General features: G+C 40.3%; 1 protein-coding gene across 12 annotated transcripts in view; it reads left to right on the top strand.

Annotated features, from left to right (window-relative positions):
• Nucleotides 1–18,791, top strand: part of SCUBE1 (signal peptide, CUB domain and EGF like domain containing 1) — a 278,625-nt gene that overhangs the window by 129,818 nt on the left and 130,016 nt on the right. The window contains exon 1 of one of the 12 annotated variants that reach the window (XM_056517396.1): nt 13,343–13,427. The exons of 10 other annotated variants lie outside the window; for them this stretch is intronic. The gene's annotated coding sequence lies outside the window, so the exon portion shown is untranslated. Of the gene's footprint in view, nt 1–13,342; nt 13,457–18,791 lie in introns of those variants that run through there. One more of the 12 variants, XM_056517395.1, reaches the window with a different exon arrangement.

Here is an 18,791-nt window from a genome sequence, read left to right as displayed (position 1 = left end):
TGCTTCTCGAATGAAGATGTGTGTTTATGATATCATGTTTATAAACACTCATTGTCTTCTGGGTTCGGTGTCAATGAACCGTGCGAGGATGATGATGTAGGACATGCTTAAATGGATGATTACGCTCATTGAAATGTGAGAGTAATAATAGGTAGGCAGTGAGCTGTTTTATTTGTTAGGCCTGTGAGAAGTAATTGTATACTCTCCGCCCCTTGATCCAGGTAAAGGGACTGCTCATTTTTGTTTGTTTCGCTTTAAGAGGCTGATTGATGGCCTGAGGGACTGCTCAGCTGGAGAGAAATGGTTCATTGCTCTTTTGTTAATCTCAGTTGTATGTCATGTAAATATAATGTGCTTGTTAGCTTGTATGCTTGTGATGTTGCGTTATGCGATAAGCTTATGTCTTTAAAGGGGTACTCCAATGGAAACCTTTTTTTTTTAAATCCACTATTGCCAGAAAGTTAAACAGATTTGTAAATGACGTCTATTAAAAAAAATCTTAATCCTTCCAGTACTTATTAGCTGCTGAAAACTACAGAGGAAATTATTTTCTTTTTGGAACACAGAGCTCTCTGCTGACGACATCTCTGTCCATTTTAGGAACTGTCCAGAGTAGGAGAAGATCCCCATAGAAAACATATGCTGCTCTGGTCAGTTACTAAAATGGACAGAGGGGTCAGCAGAGAGCACTGTGGTCATGATGTCAGCAGAGAGCTCTGTGTTCCAAAAAGAAAAGAATTTCCTCTGTAGTATTCAGCAGCTAATAAGTACTGGAAGGATTAAGATTTTTTAATAGAAGTAATTAACAAATCTATTTAACTTTCTGGCACCAGTTGATTTAAAAAAAAAAATGTTTTCCACCAGAGTACCCCTTTAAACTCTGTTGCTGGACTGGCAGGATGTGGTATTCAGTCGCTGTCAGATTCCATCACGTTCCAAAATGAAGCCACATACACCAACGTAAAACATTGTATTACAGTCTGGCGCATTTACAGCTTAATACTGAAACGCGTCAGCTTGTAATACACTGTTTTCTGTGGATGTGCATGTGGCTTGATTTTGAAAGGCATCAGATGGTAATACACTGTTTTCTGTCAGTGTGCGTGTGGCTTCATTTCGAAACGTCAGATTATAATACACTTTTCCGTGGAGTTGCATGTAGCTTCATTCCGAAACGCGTCAGTTTGTAATAAACTGTTTTCCGTAAATGTGCACGTATCCCGATACCGAAATGTTTCAGATTGTAATTCGCTGTTTTCTGTGTATGTGCATGTGGCTTCATTCTGAAACCCATAAGCTTGTGGCTTAATTCCGAATTGCGTCAATTGTAATACACTGTTTTCCGTAAATGTGCACGTGGCCTGATTCCGAAATGTTTCAGATTGTAATACACTGTTTTCCGTGGATGTGCACGTACCTTCATTCCGAAACATGTCAGATTGTAATGCACTGTTTTGGGTGGCTGTGCATGTGGCTTGATTCCGAAACGCATCAGATGGTAATACACTGTTTTCTGTTGATGTGCACATGGTTTTACCGTTACAATAAAAGTGGAAGTTTTAGCGGATACCCTCGGTGCTGGATTCCTTCTTCTACTGTGGATTTGCTTACGACCAGGCTCCAGGTCATCTGTGCACATTGGGAACCCTGGGAGGGTGAGAGCTGGAGTTTTGTTTGCTTTCCGCTTGAATGTTAGAATATTGTTTCATAGGCTTAGTGTGGGGCTGAGTATGGGGTTGTTAATGTGTGGGGCTGAGTATGGGGTGGTTCATGTGTGGGGCTGAGTATGGGGTGGTTCATGTGGGGGGCTGAGTATGGGGTGGTTCATGTGTGGGGCTGAGTATGGGGTGGTTCATGTGTGGGGCTGAGTATGGGGTTGTTAATGTGTGGGGCTGAGTATGGGGTGGTTCATGTGTGGGGCTGAGTATGGGGTGGTTCATGTGTGGGGCTGAGTATGGGCTGGTTCATGTGTGGGGCTGAGTATGGGCTGGTTCATGTGTGGGGCTGAGTATGGGCTGGTTCATGTGTGGGGCTGAGTATGGGCTGGTTCATGTGTGGGGCTGAGTATGGGGTGGTTCATGTGTGGGGCTGAGTATGGGGTGGTTCATGTGTGGGGCTGAGTATGGGGTGGTTCATGTGTGGGGCTGAGTATGGGGTGGTTCATGTGTGGGGCTGAGTATGGGGTGGTTCATGTGTGGGGCTGAGTATGGGGTGGTTCATGTGTGGGGCTGAGTATGGGGTGGTTCATGTGTGGGGCTGAGTATGGGGTGGTTCATGTGTGGGGCTGAGTATGGGGTGGTTCATGTGTGGGGCTGAGTATGGGGTGGTTCATGTGTGGGGCTGAGTATGGGGTGGTTCATGTGTGGGGCTGAGTATGGGGTGGTTCATGTGTGGGGCTGAGCATGGGGTGGTTCATGTGTGGGGCTGAGTATGGGTACAGTTTGTTCCAAACGCTGAGCAGCGGAGTACCCCTTTAACAGTGACATAAGAGAAAATTATAATGGTTAAAATCTTGAGACCGTTTGAGTGTTTTGTAATGTTTAGAGCAAACAGCGCCACCAGAATGAACTCCAACATTTTTTAATAGAAGTAATTTACAACTCTATTTAACTTTCTGGCTCCACTTGATTAAAAAAAATAGTTTTCCACCAGAGTACCCCTTTAAAGGGGTACTCCACTGGAAAACATTTTTTAAATCAACTGGTGCCAGAAAGTTAAACAAATTACTTCTCTTAAAAAATGTAATCCTTCCAGTATTTATCAGCTGCTGTATGTTCCAGAGGAAGTTCTTTTCTTTTTGAATTTCCTTTCTTCTGACCACAGTGCTCTCTGCTGACACCTCTGTCCATTTTAGGAACTGTCCATAGTAGGAGCAAATCCCCGTAGCAAACCTATCCTGCTCCAGACAGTTCCTAAAATGGACAGAGGTGTCAGCAAAGAGCACTGTGGTCAGACAGAAAGGAAAGACAAAAAGAAAAGAACTTCCTGTGGAGCATATAGCAGCTTATAAGTACTGGAAGGATTAAGATTTTTTAATAGAAGTAATTTACAAATATTTTTAACTTTCGGGCACCAGTTGATTTAAAAAAAAAATGTTTTCTAGTGGAGTACCCCTTTAATGCTGGGACCACCACTGATCATGAAGCGGCGGTTTGAAGACTTAATGGGACCGAAGAAGATACGGGAGCGCTACAAGGGTGTCCTTTGCCATTTTTAGCAGTACCATAGTATTTGAATGGAGTAGCAGTGCATATACTTGACTGATGCTCCGTTCAAACGGGTTCTCAGGACCCCCGTTCTCATATTCCGTAGGTTTTCTGCTGATGTCACCTTTGCTTTAAATATGTTGTAAGTTGTAAGAATGGGAAATATACTTTCAATTCTATAAAATGATGTGGAACCATGATTCCCTATTCCCTTCCGAATACTGTTCGCTAGAGATGAGCGAACTTACAGTGAATTCAATTCGTCACGAACTTCTCGGCTCGGCAGTTGATGACTTTTCCTGCATGAATTAGTTCAGCTTTTCGGTGCTCCGGTGGGCTGGAAAAGGTGGATACATTCCTAGGAAAGAGTCTCCTAGGAATGTATCCACCTTTTCCAGCCCACGGGAGCACCGGAAAGCTGAACTAATTTATGCAGGAAAAAGTCATCAACTGCCGAGCCGAGAAGTTCGTGACGAATCGACTTTACTGTAAGTTCGCTCATCTCTACTGTTCGCCAAGCAAAAATTATACTTAGGAGGACAATAGGCATTACACAATAACATAAAAAAAAAAAAACACGAAAAGGGTTTGAAAGGCGAAGGTCCATTTTTTTGGAGCATAATGGTACACATGCATTTTATATATATATATATATATATATATATATATATATATATATATATATATATATATATATTTATATATATATATATATTTATATATATATATTTATATATATATTTATATATATATATATATATATATATATATTTATATATTTATTTATTTATATATATATTTATTTATATATATATATATATATATATATATTTATATATATATTTATATATATATATATATATATATTTATATATATATATATATATATATATATATTTATATATATATATATATATATATATATATATATATATATGTGTATGTATGTCATTTTTTTTTTTATTTTTTTTTATTTTTTTAAAGGGGTACTCCGGTGGAAAACTTTTAAATTTGTAAATTTTTTTTTTTTTTTTTAGTAACTGGTGCCAGAAAGTTAAACAGATTTGTAAATTACTTCTATTTAAAAAAAATCTTAATCCTTTCAGTACTTATTAGCTGTTGAATACTACAGTGGAAATTCTTTTCTTTTTGGAACACAGAAAAAATAAAAATAAAAAAAATAACCAGAGCATTCTACTGACCCCCAAAAAATAAATAAAATAAATAAAAAATGGAAAAACAAAAGAAAAAAATATGCCATTTAGGAATGTCTGTTTCCAACCTCAAAGGGGTCATCGCAAGAAGTAGCAGGACATCTCCTAAAGCAAAGATTCCCCACCCCGGCAGAAACTGAATTCTTTGACCTTTGGCTGTCCAGGCATGCTGGAAGTTGTAGTTTTTCCTCTCTTTTGTATCCGCTACTGCAGTGTTTCCCAACCAGGGAGCCTCCAGCTGTTGCAAAACTACAACTCCCAGCATGCCCAGACAGCCGAAGGTTGTCTGGGCATGCTGGGAGTTGTAGTTTTGCAACAGCTGGAGGCACACTGCTTGGAAAACACTGTCCTAAAGAGAATTCAGCTACCGCAGGGGCGGGGAGTCTTTTTTTTCTGCTGAGGGCCATTTGGATATTAAAGGGGTACTCTGGCAGAAAACTTTTTTTTTTTTTTTTAAATCAACTGGTGCCAGAAAGTTAAACAGATTTGTAAATTACTTCTATTAAAAAATCTTAATCCTTCCAGTACTTATTAGCTGCTGAATACTACAGCGGACATTATTTTCTTTTTGGAAGCTCTCTGCTGACATCATGACCACAGTGCTCTCTGCTGACACCTCTGCCCATTTTAGGAACTGTCCAGAGCAGCATATGTTTTCTTTGGGGATTTTCTTCTACTCTGGACAGTTCCTAAAATGGACAGAGGTGTCAGCAGAGAGCTCTGGGTTCCAAAAAGAAAATAATTTCCTCTGTAGTATTCAGCAGCTAATAAGTACTGAAAGGATTTAGATTTTTTTAATACAATTAATTTACAAATCTGTTTAAAGGGGTTATCCAGGAAAAACCTTTTTTAAATATATATATCAACTGGCTCCAGAAAGTTAAACATATTTGTAAATTACTCCTATTAAAAAATCTTTATCCTTTCAGTACTTATGAGCTTCTGAAGTTAAGGTTGTTCTTTTCTATCTATCTCTGATGACACGTGTCTCGGGAACCGCCCAGTTTAGAAGAGGTTTGCTATGGGGATTTGCTTCTAAACTGGGCGGTTCCTGAGACACGTGTCATCAGAGAGCACTTAGACAGAAAAGAACAACCTTAACTTCAGAAGCTCATAAGTGCTGAAAGGATTAAGATTTTTTAATAGAAGTAATTTACAATTCTGTTTAACTTTCTGGCACCATCCACATTATCCACATTTTAGGTTGTAACATACTTCTGAATGCGGCCCTATATAATTCCATTGTACGTTTTTTTTTATGTATTTTTTTTTTTTTTTTTTTACTATTTTTTTGTCATTTCGTGGTAAATTCCCCTTTTGTCCCATACGTTTAGCCCCTTTTGTCTGGGGAGCCTTTTAAATCCTTATTCGGCTCCTCCATCATGGGTGATTTATCCTCAGACGGTTTGCATGGACGTGAACTTGTAACCCCGCGGGCAGTTTTGTGTTCTACTCTCCTGCCAGTCGCGCTGTGGTGCAAAGACTTCACAAATTGGTCTGCGCTCTCCGAAATCTGCCAGGAGGATTTGCAATGGCAGGAGTCTGGCAAGCGCCTTTGATGAATTTCCCACAATCTGTCTTGCGCTTTCCAAATATAAGCACAACGGTTTAATTTTTATCCCCTATCTGTATTTTAACTTTGCTCTATTTGTTTAACCTTTTACGTTTTTTTAAATAAATATTTCTGATGGATTCGTGCCTTAAAAAAAAAAAAAAAAAAAAATTATAAAAAATTGATGGCAGATTTTTATTGCCTTACTGTGGCTTATCTGAACTATTGACTGCATTTCCCAGAAACCCTGATAGCACGGACATTACATCCTGACATTATTCAGGTTTTATAGTATGAAGAGCATTTATTAGTCATTATGTTTATTCCGTTTTGGTTATAGTATTGTATAAAGCCTTTTATTTATTTTGTTTAAAGCATTTTTTTTTTCAAGGAGAAGAAATTAACCCTAAAAACCAAATAAAAGGGCAAATTCTTACCAAAGTATTATTTTTTTTCTTAATCAATTTACAGTGGGGGAAAAAAAGTATTTAGTCAGCCACCAATTGCGCAAGTTCTCCCACTTAAAAAGTAATTTTTGTAATTTTCATCATAGGTATACCTCAACTATGAGAGACATAATGAGAAAAAAAATCCATAAAATCACATTGTCTGATTTTTAAAGAATTTGTGAAAATTATGGTGGAAAATAAGTATTTGGTCAATAACAAACAGGCAAGATTTCTGGCTCTCACAGACCTGTAACTTCTTCTTTAAAGGAGAACTCCAGAATATAAAAATTGGCGGCAGAAAAAAAATAAAGATGTACATACCTTCCTTTGCTCCCCCGGGGCCTCCGGTAACCGGCTCCGGTCTCCGCCGCGATTCTCTTCCTGGTTGCTGATGGTCAGCGAGTCATACTGCGCTCAGCCAATCGCCGGTCTCAGTGAAGTCCCGACTCGGCCGGCGATAGGCTGAGCGGCAGTGTGAGAACGCTTCAGGACACAAAACTCTTCACTACACCGGCACCTGCAACGTCACACTGCCGCTCAGCCTATCGCCGGCTGAGTCAGGACGTCGCTGCGGCCGGTGATTGGCTGAGCGCAGTAAGACTCTTCGACCACCGGCAACCAGGAAGAGGATCGTCGCGGAGACCGGAGCGGGTTACTGGAGGCACCGGGGGAGCGAAGGAAGGTATGTACATCTTTGTTTTTTTTCTGCTGGGACATTTTTTATATTCTGGAGTTCTCCTTTAAGAGTCTCCTCTGTCCTCCATTCGTTACCTGTATTAATGGCTCCTGTTTGAACTTGTTATCAGTATAAAAGACACCTGTCCACAACCTCAAACAGTCACACTCCAAACTCTACTATGGCCAAGACCAAAGAGCTGTCGAAGGACACCAGAAACAAAATTGTAGACCTGCACCAGGCTGGGAAAACTGAATCTGCAATAGGCAAGCAGCTTGGTGTGAAGAAATCAACTGTGGAAGCAATTATTAGAAAATGGATGATATACAGTGTGAAGTGAAGACTTATAGGAAATGTTTGACCTCTGTCATTGCCAACAAAGGGTATATAACAAAGTATTGAGATGAACTTTTGTTGTTGACCAAATACTTATTTTCCACAATAATTTGTAAATAAATTCTTTAAAAATCAGACAATGTGATTTTATGGATTTTTTTTTTCTCATTCTGTCTCTCATAGTTGAGGTTATAGCTATGATGATAATTACAGGCGCCTCCCTTATCTTTATAAGCGGGAGAACCTGCACAATTGGTGGCTGACTAAATACTTTTTTGCCCCCACTGTATACTTTACTTTAAGAAAATAAACTAATCATCTCAATTTATAAATTGTATAAGTAAAGTAAAATTTTATCTTTTTGAGGTATAAAAATTGTCCCAAAATATCTCCTATTTTCATGTCCATCTGTCTTTATGAGAATAGATGGTACTATGACCCTGTGGTCTAAAAAGAAAGGTTGCCAAGACCTGGAATTAAAGGGGTAGTCCGGTTCAGGAAAATGTATCCCCTCTCCGAAGCACCGTACAGGAGATGACGGGGGGTCCCAGAGATCGAACCCCCCACGATCAGACACTTATCCAAAGGAAAGGGGATATGTTTTCCTAAACCGGACTACTTCTTTACTTCCTAAAAAAAAAAAAAAAAAAAAAAAAAGAGAGAAAAGCCAATACATTTTACATTTTAAATATTACTATATACCTTAAAACAGCGTTTAGATTAATTTTTAATTTTTTGTAGCGCAGCATAGTGTGGCAGAATAATATAGAATAATATAGAGGTTCTTGTGTATGCCTTGTGTTTACCTGTTTTAGCTGATGTGGCAGGCATGGGTTTGCAGCCATAATAATTGCTGGTCCGTCAGTAAATTTCCTAATGCTGCCTGGATTTCCTATGAATTCTCTGTATTTGCAGAGAGAGGGGTGGAGTCTCATCACTGCACTTGATCTCGATCCCATAGAGATAGCAGCAGTATACAGAGAGAGCTGTAGGGGAGGTGCATATCTACCTCCCCTCCAGCTCCGCCGCGATTCTCTTCCTTGGTCGATACGTCAGCCGCAGCAATGTCCCACCTCGGCCAATAATAGGCCAAGTGGCAGCGTGATGTATTGGGCCCCAGCACCAGAAAGAAGGCCAGAGCCAGGGCCCAATAACTCACACTGCCTAAGTTATATCTCATAGTACTCCTTTGAGCACTTTGATTTTCTGTGGATCAGACTGGTGATCACACGACCCAGTTACAGTAACAAAACGCTGGAGTGGAGGTGTTGGGGCAAGTTGATCAGTGAGGGTGTATGTAGTTGGGCCTCCACTGATTCATTGCAAAACTACAACTCCCAGCATGCCTGGACAGCCAAAGGCTGTCCGGGCATGTTGGGAGTTGTAGTCTTGCAACGGCAGAAGGCACCCTGGTTGGGAAACACTGATCGAATGTCACAGGATTCACCCAACTCTTCAGTAGCAAATGTCAAAGCAGGGAAGGATAGGGCATTTAGATTTCACCTTGCCCGATCCTTTCGTTCTGAAGGGACATCAGGCGCCACCTAGAGGAGTCTCGCAAAAGCTCATCGCCTTATCCCCATTCATAACATACGTTTTATCTGTTAGGGGGAAGGGTCCGGTAAGATGGCTGGCATTTAAAGGGTTACTCCGGTGGAAAACTTTTTTTTGTTTTTAATCAACTGGTGCCAGAAAGTTAAACAGATTTGTGAATCACTTCTATAAAAAGAATCTTAATCCTTCCAGTACTTTTTAGGGACTGTATACTAAAGAGAAATCCAAAAAAGAAATGCATTTCCTCTGATGTCATGGCCACAGTGCTCTCTGCTGACCTCTGCTGTTTATTTTAAGAACTGTCTGGAGCAGGAGAAAATCCCCATAGTAAACATATGCTGCTCTGGACAGTTCCTAAAATGGACAGCAGAGGTCAGCAGAGAGCACTGTGGCCATGACATCAGAGGAAATGCATTTCTTTTTTGGATTTCTCTGTAGTATACAGCCCCTAAAAAGTACTGGAAGGATTAAGATTTTTTTAATAGAAGTGATTTTACAAATCTGTTTAACTTTCGGCACCAGTTGATTTAAAAAAAAAAAAAATAAGTTTCCCAGGGGAGTACCCCTTTAAACACATATTCATCCACCAGCCTTTGTTTCTTTGTAGACCAAACTATTGCTTCATTTATGGTTGCGGAACATCTAAGTTTTCTTTGTCATAGATATATTTATATTTATCTATTTTTTTATACAACTTAAGGAGGTAAAATAAACATTTCCCAGAATCATGGATGTCCTCGGATTGTTCTCGAGATTACTGATCTTCATGCTGTTTTATTTATTGTGAATAATCATGTGAAAGTTAAACGTTCAGAAATATATATATATATATATATATATATATATATATATATATATATACATATAGAGGCAAATCATAAAATGTTGCAGTATCTTGTAATACCTTTTTTATTGGACTAACAGCATTTTGTAGAGGCAAGCTTTCGGGATTCCTCCCTTTATCAAGTCCATAGCAAAGGGAGTAAAGGGAGGAATCCCTCCTGTCCCGTCCTCCTGTCCCGTCCTCCTGTCCCGTCCTCCTGTCCCGTCCTCCTGTCCCGTCCTCCTGTCCCGTCCTCCTGTCCCGTCCTCCTGTCCCGTCCTCCTGTCCCGTCCTCCTGTCCCGTCCTCCTGTCCCGTCCTCCTGTCCCGTCCTCCTGTCCCGTCCTCCTGTCCCGTCCTCCTGTCCCGTCCTCCTGTCCCGACCTCTTGTCCCGACCTCTTGTCCCGACCTCCCGTCCCGACCCATAATATATTTCCCATTGACTTGTATGGGACTTTAAACATAAGCCCCGACCCTGGCAAATGGGGGTGAGTAAGGGTTAAATTACCTATCCTATGTTTATTGGTGACATATAAGTAACATGTGGCCAAGTTTCATGTTAATATCTTTAGCCGTTTGAAAGTTTTTGTGGAACATACACACATATATACACACACAAACACACACGTTGAGTTTTATATATATATATATATATATATATATATATATATATATATATATATATATATAATATTTTTTTTTTTTTTTTTTTTTTTGTAGATCCTAGTCAGGTGCTTTCCATTTCAAGAGAAAACTTCTGTTCCAAGAATTTAAATTTGTTTTGCCTTTTTTTCTTGGATAAAGATAGTTATCCTAGCATTTCGTGTTGGTGTGGGTCAAACAGGGTGTTGGTGTGGGTCAAAGGCTGGTCTTTCCACTGGGGTCCCCGGTTATCTGTGGATAACCAGGCAGCAAAAGTTCAATTTCCCTGTGTAGCGCCCCCACATGGAAACCAGCAAAATTTCATACACTGTCAAAGGAAAACCAAAAATTCCAGATGAAAACCAAAAATTCAATGGGCTGCCATCTTTTTATCTTTCCACCAGCTTGTAGAGCTGCAGACACCATTGAAAAACTGTTCCATTTCCAGAGCTGATGGTAGTTACCACACTTATTATTTCTCAGCTAAGTGTCAAGGAGGTGGGCGGAACTGCTAAAGTGCCACAGCCTGGCACACCTCTTCATTCAGTCTAATCTCACAGGCTCTCCTAAACTAAAGTACAGGGCTAAGAACATTATTAAGGAGGGGCTAGTGATAAAGGTCAGTGAGGAGGCATGCCAGAAAGTTAAAGATTTGTAAATTACTTCTATTAAAAAAAAAATCCTAATCCTTCCAGTACTTATTAGCTGCTGAATACAACAGAGGAAATTATTTTCTTTTTGGAACCCAGAGCTCTCTGCTGACATCACGAGCACAGTGCTCTCTGCTGACATCTCTGTCCATTTTAGGAACTGTCCAAAGCAGCATATATTTTCTATGGGGATTTTCTCCTACTCTGGACAGTTCCTAAAATGGACAGAGGTATCAGCAGAGAGCACTGTGCTCATGATGTCAGCAGAGAGCTCTGTGTTCCAAAATGAAAAGGATCTCCTCTGTAGTATTCAGCAGCTAATAAGTACTGGAAGGATTAAGATTTTTTAATCCTTTGGCTGTCCGGGCATGCTGGGAGTTGTAGTTTTGCAACGGCTGGAGGCTCCCTGCTTGGGAAACACTGACATAGACAGTGATTTACAGCTCCCAGCAGATCTTGTTTTAGTGCCACCTGTAGGTTATATAACTCTTAAAATCCGAACCGTCCAAACTATAACAAAAATTTGAAAATCTCTTTAGCTTTCTATGGACTGACCATGGTCAGGAACCCTCAAAATAGCTCCCTACATATGGTTGTGTTTTCCTTACCGAGGACAATCATGTTTGGCTTAAAGACCCTCATCATGCACCAAGGTTTTTATGGGTTACAGGAAAATTACTTATAGGTCGCACGAAAGAAACTACTTATGGGTAGCAAGGTCACCCTAAACAGTTGTCTACAGAGTGGCCATAACCTAAAGAAGAACTATGGCAAAATGTAACTAATCGCCTATCCAGAGCATAGGGGATGAGTAGCTGATCACGGGGTGTCAGACTGCCGGGGCCCTCGGCGATCTCTAGAAGGGGACCCGCCGCTCAGTGAGAAGCGCGTGCTGCAGACCAGACTCTGAAATCATCGTCACTTCCATAGAAATGAATGGAGCGCATACCTTCTACCGGTAGACGACACACACTCCTCACTGAGAGAGCCGGCTTCCCGTCCCGGAGATGGCGGAGCGTCCGATTGCTGGGACTCCCCCGCGATCAGCTACTTATCCGCTATCCTGTGGATAGGGCATAAGTTAACTTTTTCTGGAGTACTCCTTTAAGAATGATCTAGACCCTAGTCGGGTTTCAAGGCTCTCTAAAGGGGATATCCTGTGTTTTCTTAAATGTTTTTTTAATATATATATATATATATATATATATATATATATATAAAAATTATAATATAGTCTGGGGAAGGTGGGAAAAATATGTGTATAAACATAGCTTTGTTGTGTGTGTGTGTGTGTGTGTATATATATATATATATATATATATATATATATATATATATATACACATACATACACACAAAAAAACACATACTTTCCTAGCCCCACAGCTCCTATTCGGTTCTGTCCATTCCCCTAATGTTCTTACTTTTTCCTGCTTCTGAGACGAGAACTTGTTGAAGGACCTGCCCAATCACTGGCTGAGTTGGCAGGTCCCACAACAAATACTAATCTTGTAAGGAGGAAAAAGGAGAAAATAAGGGCACCTTCCCCTGAATTCCCAACTGAGGCTTATAGAGCTATAGACTGTAACCTAGACCTGCCCAAATTTTTTTTGTATCAATCTGTAGTAGTCTATATGCTTAGGGCCACTATTAGCCAACCCCCCCCCCCCCCCCCTTTTCTTTATCGGTATATTTCTTAGCATACTATAGTAGAACAGGCATGGATACAGTGAGCCCTCAGACAAGTGGTGATTTCATGTCCTCAGCCTAAAATCTATTCCTTCTGTTACCGTAACCGGTGGACTGTGATTTATATCTTGCCGTGTGATGAGTGTGTTCTGGGTTTCAAAATGTTATCTTTTTATTTCCTCAAATAGCTGGAAGGAGAATTTATTGTGAGATAGCCAAGTTTTTACTGACAGGTGGTCTTAACCACTGGCCAAAACGGCAAGGTGCTGCTAGGTGATCCATCATCTTGCATTTGCTTGGAATCTCACTCTGACACAACGGTTTCGAGTTTTATTGTGCGGTTTCCTTTCTACATTATTACTACTAGTAACTTTACCAAGTCAAGTTTAAGCTGTGGAATACCTTGTTTGCATTTGTTGGCTGCTATAGGCATCAGGTTAAGCAATTGTCTTGTATATTGCTATATTACTGGTATTTTTGGTACTACAGCAAGCGTTAGTTGAAGCTCCTGGTGACTGTCATTTCAGGTTATATTAGCTGAACCCCGACACCTATATCCCTGATGGAGTGTGATGGTGTCAAGGATCACTTAAAAAGGGCAAATCTTAATATGCTATGAAGTCTCCTGTGTTCTAGGTACTGGAAGGATTCGGTTGGTATTAAAGGTGGCCATACACGTTAGATCTAGTCAATAAGATGTACGGGTATTCTCGTAAGGAATAAACATAATGCACTGCATAGAAACTAAAGCCCTTAAAAATTGCAAAATGCTGTTTTGTTTTTTCAATTTTGCCCCACAAATATATATTTTTTGTTTTGCCATAGATTTTATGATGAAATGATTAAAGGAGATGTTCGGTATTGACTATTCTTATTCCATCCTGCCCGGGCTGCAAAAAAAGAGAAAACAAACTTTCACTTACCTTCCTACGTTTCCCCGGAGCTCCGCAACAGCTGATCGGTCGGCCGGGCTGTCTACTTCCGTCTTCCCTTAGCCCGGGATGTCACACGGCGCTTCAGCCCATCACCGGCCGCAACGATGTCCCGCCTCGGCCGGTGATAAGCTGAAATGATGTGTGAAGTACCGGGCTAAAGGAAGTAGGAAGTAGACAGCCAAGCCGACCGATCAGCTGTTGCGGAGCTGCGGGGAAACATAGGAAGGTAAGTGAAAGTTTGTTTTCTCTTTTTTTGCAGCCCGGGCAGGACGGAATAGGAATTGTCCGTACCGGACATCTCATCTCATCATTTGTCATTACAAAGTACAATTGGTGGCACAAAAAAATAAGCCCTTATATGGGTCTGTAAGAGAAAGAAATTTAAGCGTTATGGCTATTAGAAGGAGAGGAGGAAAAAACGAAAATTCAAAAAAAAGAGGTTCGCTGCATCCTTAAGGGGTTTAAGAGAAATGAGAAATACTCCTCTGTTTTGTATCCATTCAAAAACCCCAAAGCTGTCCCAGAAACCGTGTGTGTGAATTCAGCCTAAGAAGTATGATGTAGTCAGGAAGGTGACATAACTACCATATGTTTTGTTTTTTTTTAGCATGTACTTTAAAGGAAATCTGTCATCTTCACCTGCACTAACCTGTCAGTACAGACGACACTGAGGAAAACCATTCTTACCTGGTCCCACTCCGTGCTCCGGTTCTCCCGATATCATCTTCGGTCTTCCGTTCAGAGGCTGACTTGGAGCATGGGCAGAGCTTAGTGATGTCACCGCAGGGGGTTGCTAGCAGCAGGACCCAGCAGAGAGGCAGGAGCGGTGACGTGACTAAGCTCCGCCCATGCTCCATGACGGCCCCAGAATGGAAGATACCGAAGAAGATAGCGGGAGAACCGGAGCATGGAGCGGGATCAGGTAAGTATGATTGTCATCAGTGTCACCTGCACTACCTGTCTCTACTAACATGTTAGTGCAGGTGAAATTGATGACAGATTTCCTTTATATGGGCTCTGTGAGATTCAAAAACTTTTTATGTTATACATCCTTGCCAATAAAATCATAGCTTTGTCCAAGCTGAAGACCAGGCATGGTCCAGTAAGTCAGGGTGGGCTAGCACTCCTCTGTACTCTCTTATGTCTGATAGAACAGAAGAGAGCACAGAGGAGTACTATCAGACAGGAGAGAGCACAGAGGAGTCATATCAGACAGGAGAGAGCACAGAGGAGTCATATCAGACAGGAGAGAGCACAGAGGAGTCATATCAGACAGGAGAGAGCACAGAGGAGTACTATCAGACAGGAGAGAGCACAGAGGAGCACTATCAGACAGGATAGAGCACAGAGGAGTACTATCAGACAGGAGAGAACACAGAGGAGTGCTATCAGACAGGAGAGGCTCCGGGGGGAACATAGGAAGGTAAGTGAGAGGTTTTTTTCTCTTTTTTTTGCAGCCCGGGCAGGACGGAATAGGAATAGTCCGTACCGGACATCTCCTTTAATGTCACTACAAAGTACAATTGGTGGCACCACAAAACAAGCCCTTATATGGGTCTGTAGGAGAAGAGCACAGAGGAGTACTATCAGACAGGAGAGAGCACAGAGGAGTACTATCAGACAGGAGAGAGCACAGAGGAGTGCTATCAGACAGGAGAGAGGACAGAGGAGTACTATCAGACAGGAGAGGGCACAGAGGAGTCCTATCAGACAGGAGAGAGCACAGAGGAGTGCTATCAGACAGGAGAGAGGACAGTGGAGTGCTATCAGACAGGAGAGAGGACAGAGGAGTGCTATCAGACAGGAGAGAGGACAGAGGAGTGCTATCAGACAGGAGAGAGGACAGAGGAGTGCTATCAGACAGGAGAGAGCACAGAGGAGTGCTATCAGACAGGAGAGAGCACAGAGGAGTGCTAGACCACCCTCACTTACTGGACTTTGTCCATGCCTGTGCTTCAATTAAGACACAGCCATGATTTCTGTAAAAAATATAATGTTCTTATGAAGTATATTAGAAAGGTTAATGTTTTGCCAAGATGTACAACATATAAAATGTTTTTGTATCTGACAGCGCTCATTTAAGGTAGAGACCAACCCTTTTTTTAATGTAATTTTAGTTAGATGAATAAATAAATTTATTTTAGTTTACCCATTCTAATGTACATACTGTATAAATTAGTCATTTGTTAGAAACGTTAAATGAAATGCAAGTAAAGTAAATTACATATTTTCTGGGAAAATAAAACAGACCCTTTTTGTTTTTGCTGTTTCAACCACTTTATTTATTTTTTTATTTTTAAGAGGTCGTTTAAAAAGAATCGATTTTTCTAGTATGTTTTAGCTTTAGCTTTAGTGTTTGTGGGTGAAATTGTCATACACTTCATATTGCTGTCCACACAGAATTGATTGTAGGCAGAAAGATGGTAAAAAAGACAAAAAAGAAAAGAGGAGAAACCCGTAAAAACTATCGAACACATGGAGAAGGAGAAATGTCGGCACTGCCGCACTCACGATTCTGCCGGAGTATACTGGATCACTGCACCTTCAGGTCCAAATGCCACAAATCCGGTGCTCAGTCCGCCATAAGCATAAGCGTAGAAAACTTGAAAGAAGAGATCGCAGACGGCACTCACGGAAACAGCAAGAAGTTTTATTCGGGATCGCTGGTCCACGCAACAACAACGACAGGTAAGTCGACCGGTTTCGCGCTACACAGAGCGCTTACACGTGACCTCTGACATCAATTAACCCTTCCCCCTTAAATACATACACCAGGTAATACAAAAATAGAAAACTAGACATTACAGGGTTAAAAGCACAAATATGGTGTGTGGTATAGAGAGACTAGCATTAGTATTTACTAATTGGCTATAACAGGGCCTAAAACTGTGTAACACTAACGGAGGTAATGCATAGTATTTAAAACGCTAGGTGTGAACATAGATCCTATGCTAACAACATCCACCTGCACTATGGAAATACATTAAAATCCTCCCGTCGGTTTAATCCTAGTGGTCCTATGGCGTCTGTAAGTATAATCATTTCAGATTCTATTTGTAACAATAATTTGTGTCTATCTCCACCAAATTTTAAGGGTGCAACTGTTTTTAATCCTAGGAATTTTAAATCTTCAATTTTGTTATTGTGTTCATATTTCATATGTTCTATTACTTTTGGGCAGCCTTTTCCAGTAATGAGTGAACGAAAGTGTTCCCTAATTCTTTTATGCAAGGGTCTTATGGTCTTCCCAATATAGTAAAAACCGCATGTACAAACTAATGCATAAACGATATAGGTAGATTTACATGTCACAAAATCATGGATATCAATATTCTGTGACCCTAAATGTATGCTTTTCGTTTGTATCATGTGAGAACATAAATTGCACTGTCCACATTTAAAACATCCTTGTGGTTTTGATTTTTCTATCCAATTTTTGGACGTATCATCTTTTAATCTACCTCGTACAATATGATCTCTAATATTCTAAGTTCTGCGAAAAGAAATTAATGGTTTATTCAACTGTGTTTTACTTAAGATATCATCCTGATGGAGAATATGCCAATTTGGATAATTTTGGGTGGCAGGAGCATTTTATTTTGGCTAGTATCGACGTGGAGAGCCTCTACACCCGCATCCCCCAGGGTGCGGGTGTGGAGGCTGTCCGACGTCGACTAGACCAAACGGAAAATCATAGCCCTGTTTACATTAATTACATTTGTGAGATGTTACAGTTTGTATTATCCCATAATGCTTTCCAGTTCAATAATCGCTGGTTTAACCAGCGATCTGGGACTGCGATGGGGACCCCCGTGGCACCTACTTTCGCAAATATTTTTTTGGGGGTCCTAGAGGAAGATAAGGTCTTCTCTTCTAATAATCCTTTCCTTGAATATCTGGCCCTCTATGTTAGATATGTCGACGACGTGCTGGTTATTTGGTCGGGTAGTACGGCCCAGTTTCACCAGTTCGTCGCCTACATGAACGACAATAATTATAATATGCATTTTACTAGTGTGGTGGGCATTAATAATATAGAATTTCTTGATACTAAACTTGTTGCTAAAAATGATTACTTGGAGATTGAGGGATTTAGAAAAATTACAGCTACTAATTCCTTACTTAGGTATGACAGCTTTCATTCTCAACATGTCAAAAAATCCCTTCCTTTCGGACAATTTGTCAGATTGAAACGGATAAATACCACTACGGAAACATTTGAAATACAGGCGAAACAATTATGGGACAGACTAAAAGAGAGGGGTTACCCTACATCTATCCTGAGTGAGGCACTATTTAAGGTCAGGAAAATACCTCGCAGTCAATTGTTGCATAAAAAACATAAAACACATGATAATGACCGTGCTGAATTAAATATAGAAAATCAAACAAAAAATTTTACGTTTTCCTTCATGTACAGCCCTATGGAAAATAAAATTAGGTCAGCGATACATAAAAATTGGCATATTCTCCAGCAGGATGATATCTTAAGTAAAACACAGTTGAATAAACCATTAATTTCTTTTCGCAGAACTAAGAATATTAGAGATCATATTGTACGAGGTAGATTACAAGATGATACGTCCAAAAATTGGATAGAAAAATCAAAACCACAAGGATGTTTTAAATGTGGACAGTGCAATTTATGTTCTCACATGATACAAACGAAAAGCATACATTTAGGGTCACAGAATATTGATATCCATGATTTTGTGACATGTAAATCTACCTATATCGTTTATGCATTAGTTTGTACATGCGGTTTTTACTATATTGGGAAGACCATAAGACCCTTGCATAAAAGAATTAGGGAACACTTTCGTTCACTCATTACTGGAAAAGGCTGTCCAAAAGTAATAGAACATATGAAATATAAACACAATAACAAAATTGAAGATTTAAAATTCCTAGGATTAAAAACAGTTGCACCCTTAAAATTTGGTGGAGATAGACACAAATTATTGTTACAAAAAGAATCTGAAATGATTATACTTACAGACGCCATAGGACCACTAGGATTAAACCTACGGGAGGATTTTAATGTATTTCCATAGTGCAGGTGGAT

The sequence above is a fragment of the Hyla sarda genome, chromosome 4 (genome assembly GCF_029499605.1).
Source record: "Hyla sarda isolate aHylSar1 chromosome 4, aHylSar1.hap1, whole genome shotgun sequence".
NCBI lineage: Eukaryota > Metazoa > Chordata > Amphibia > Anura > Hylidae > Hyla > Hyla sarda.
This window is presented reverse-complemented; position numbering and strand designations above follow the sequence as displayed.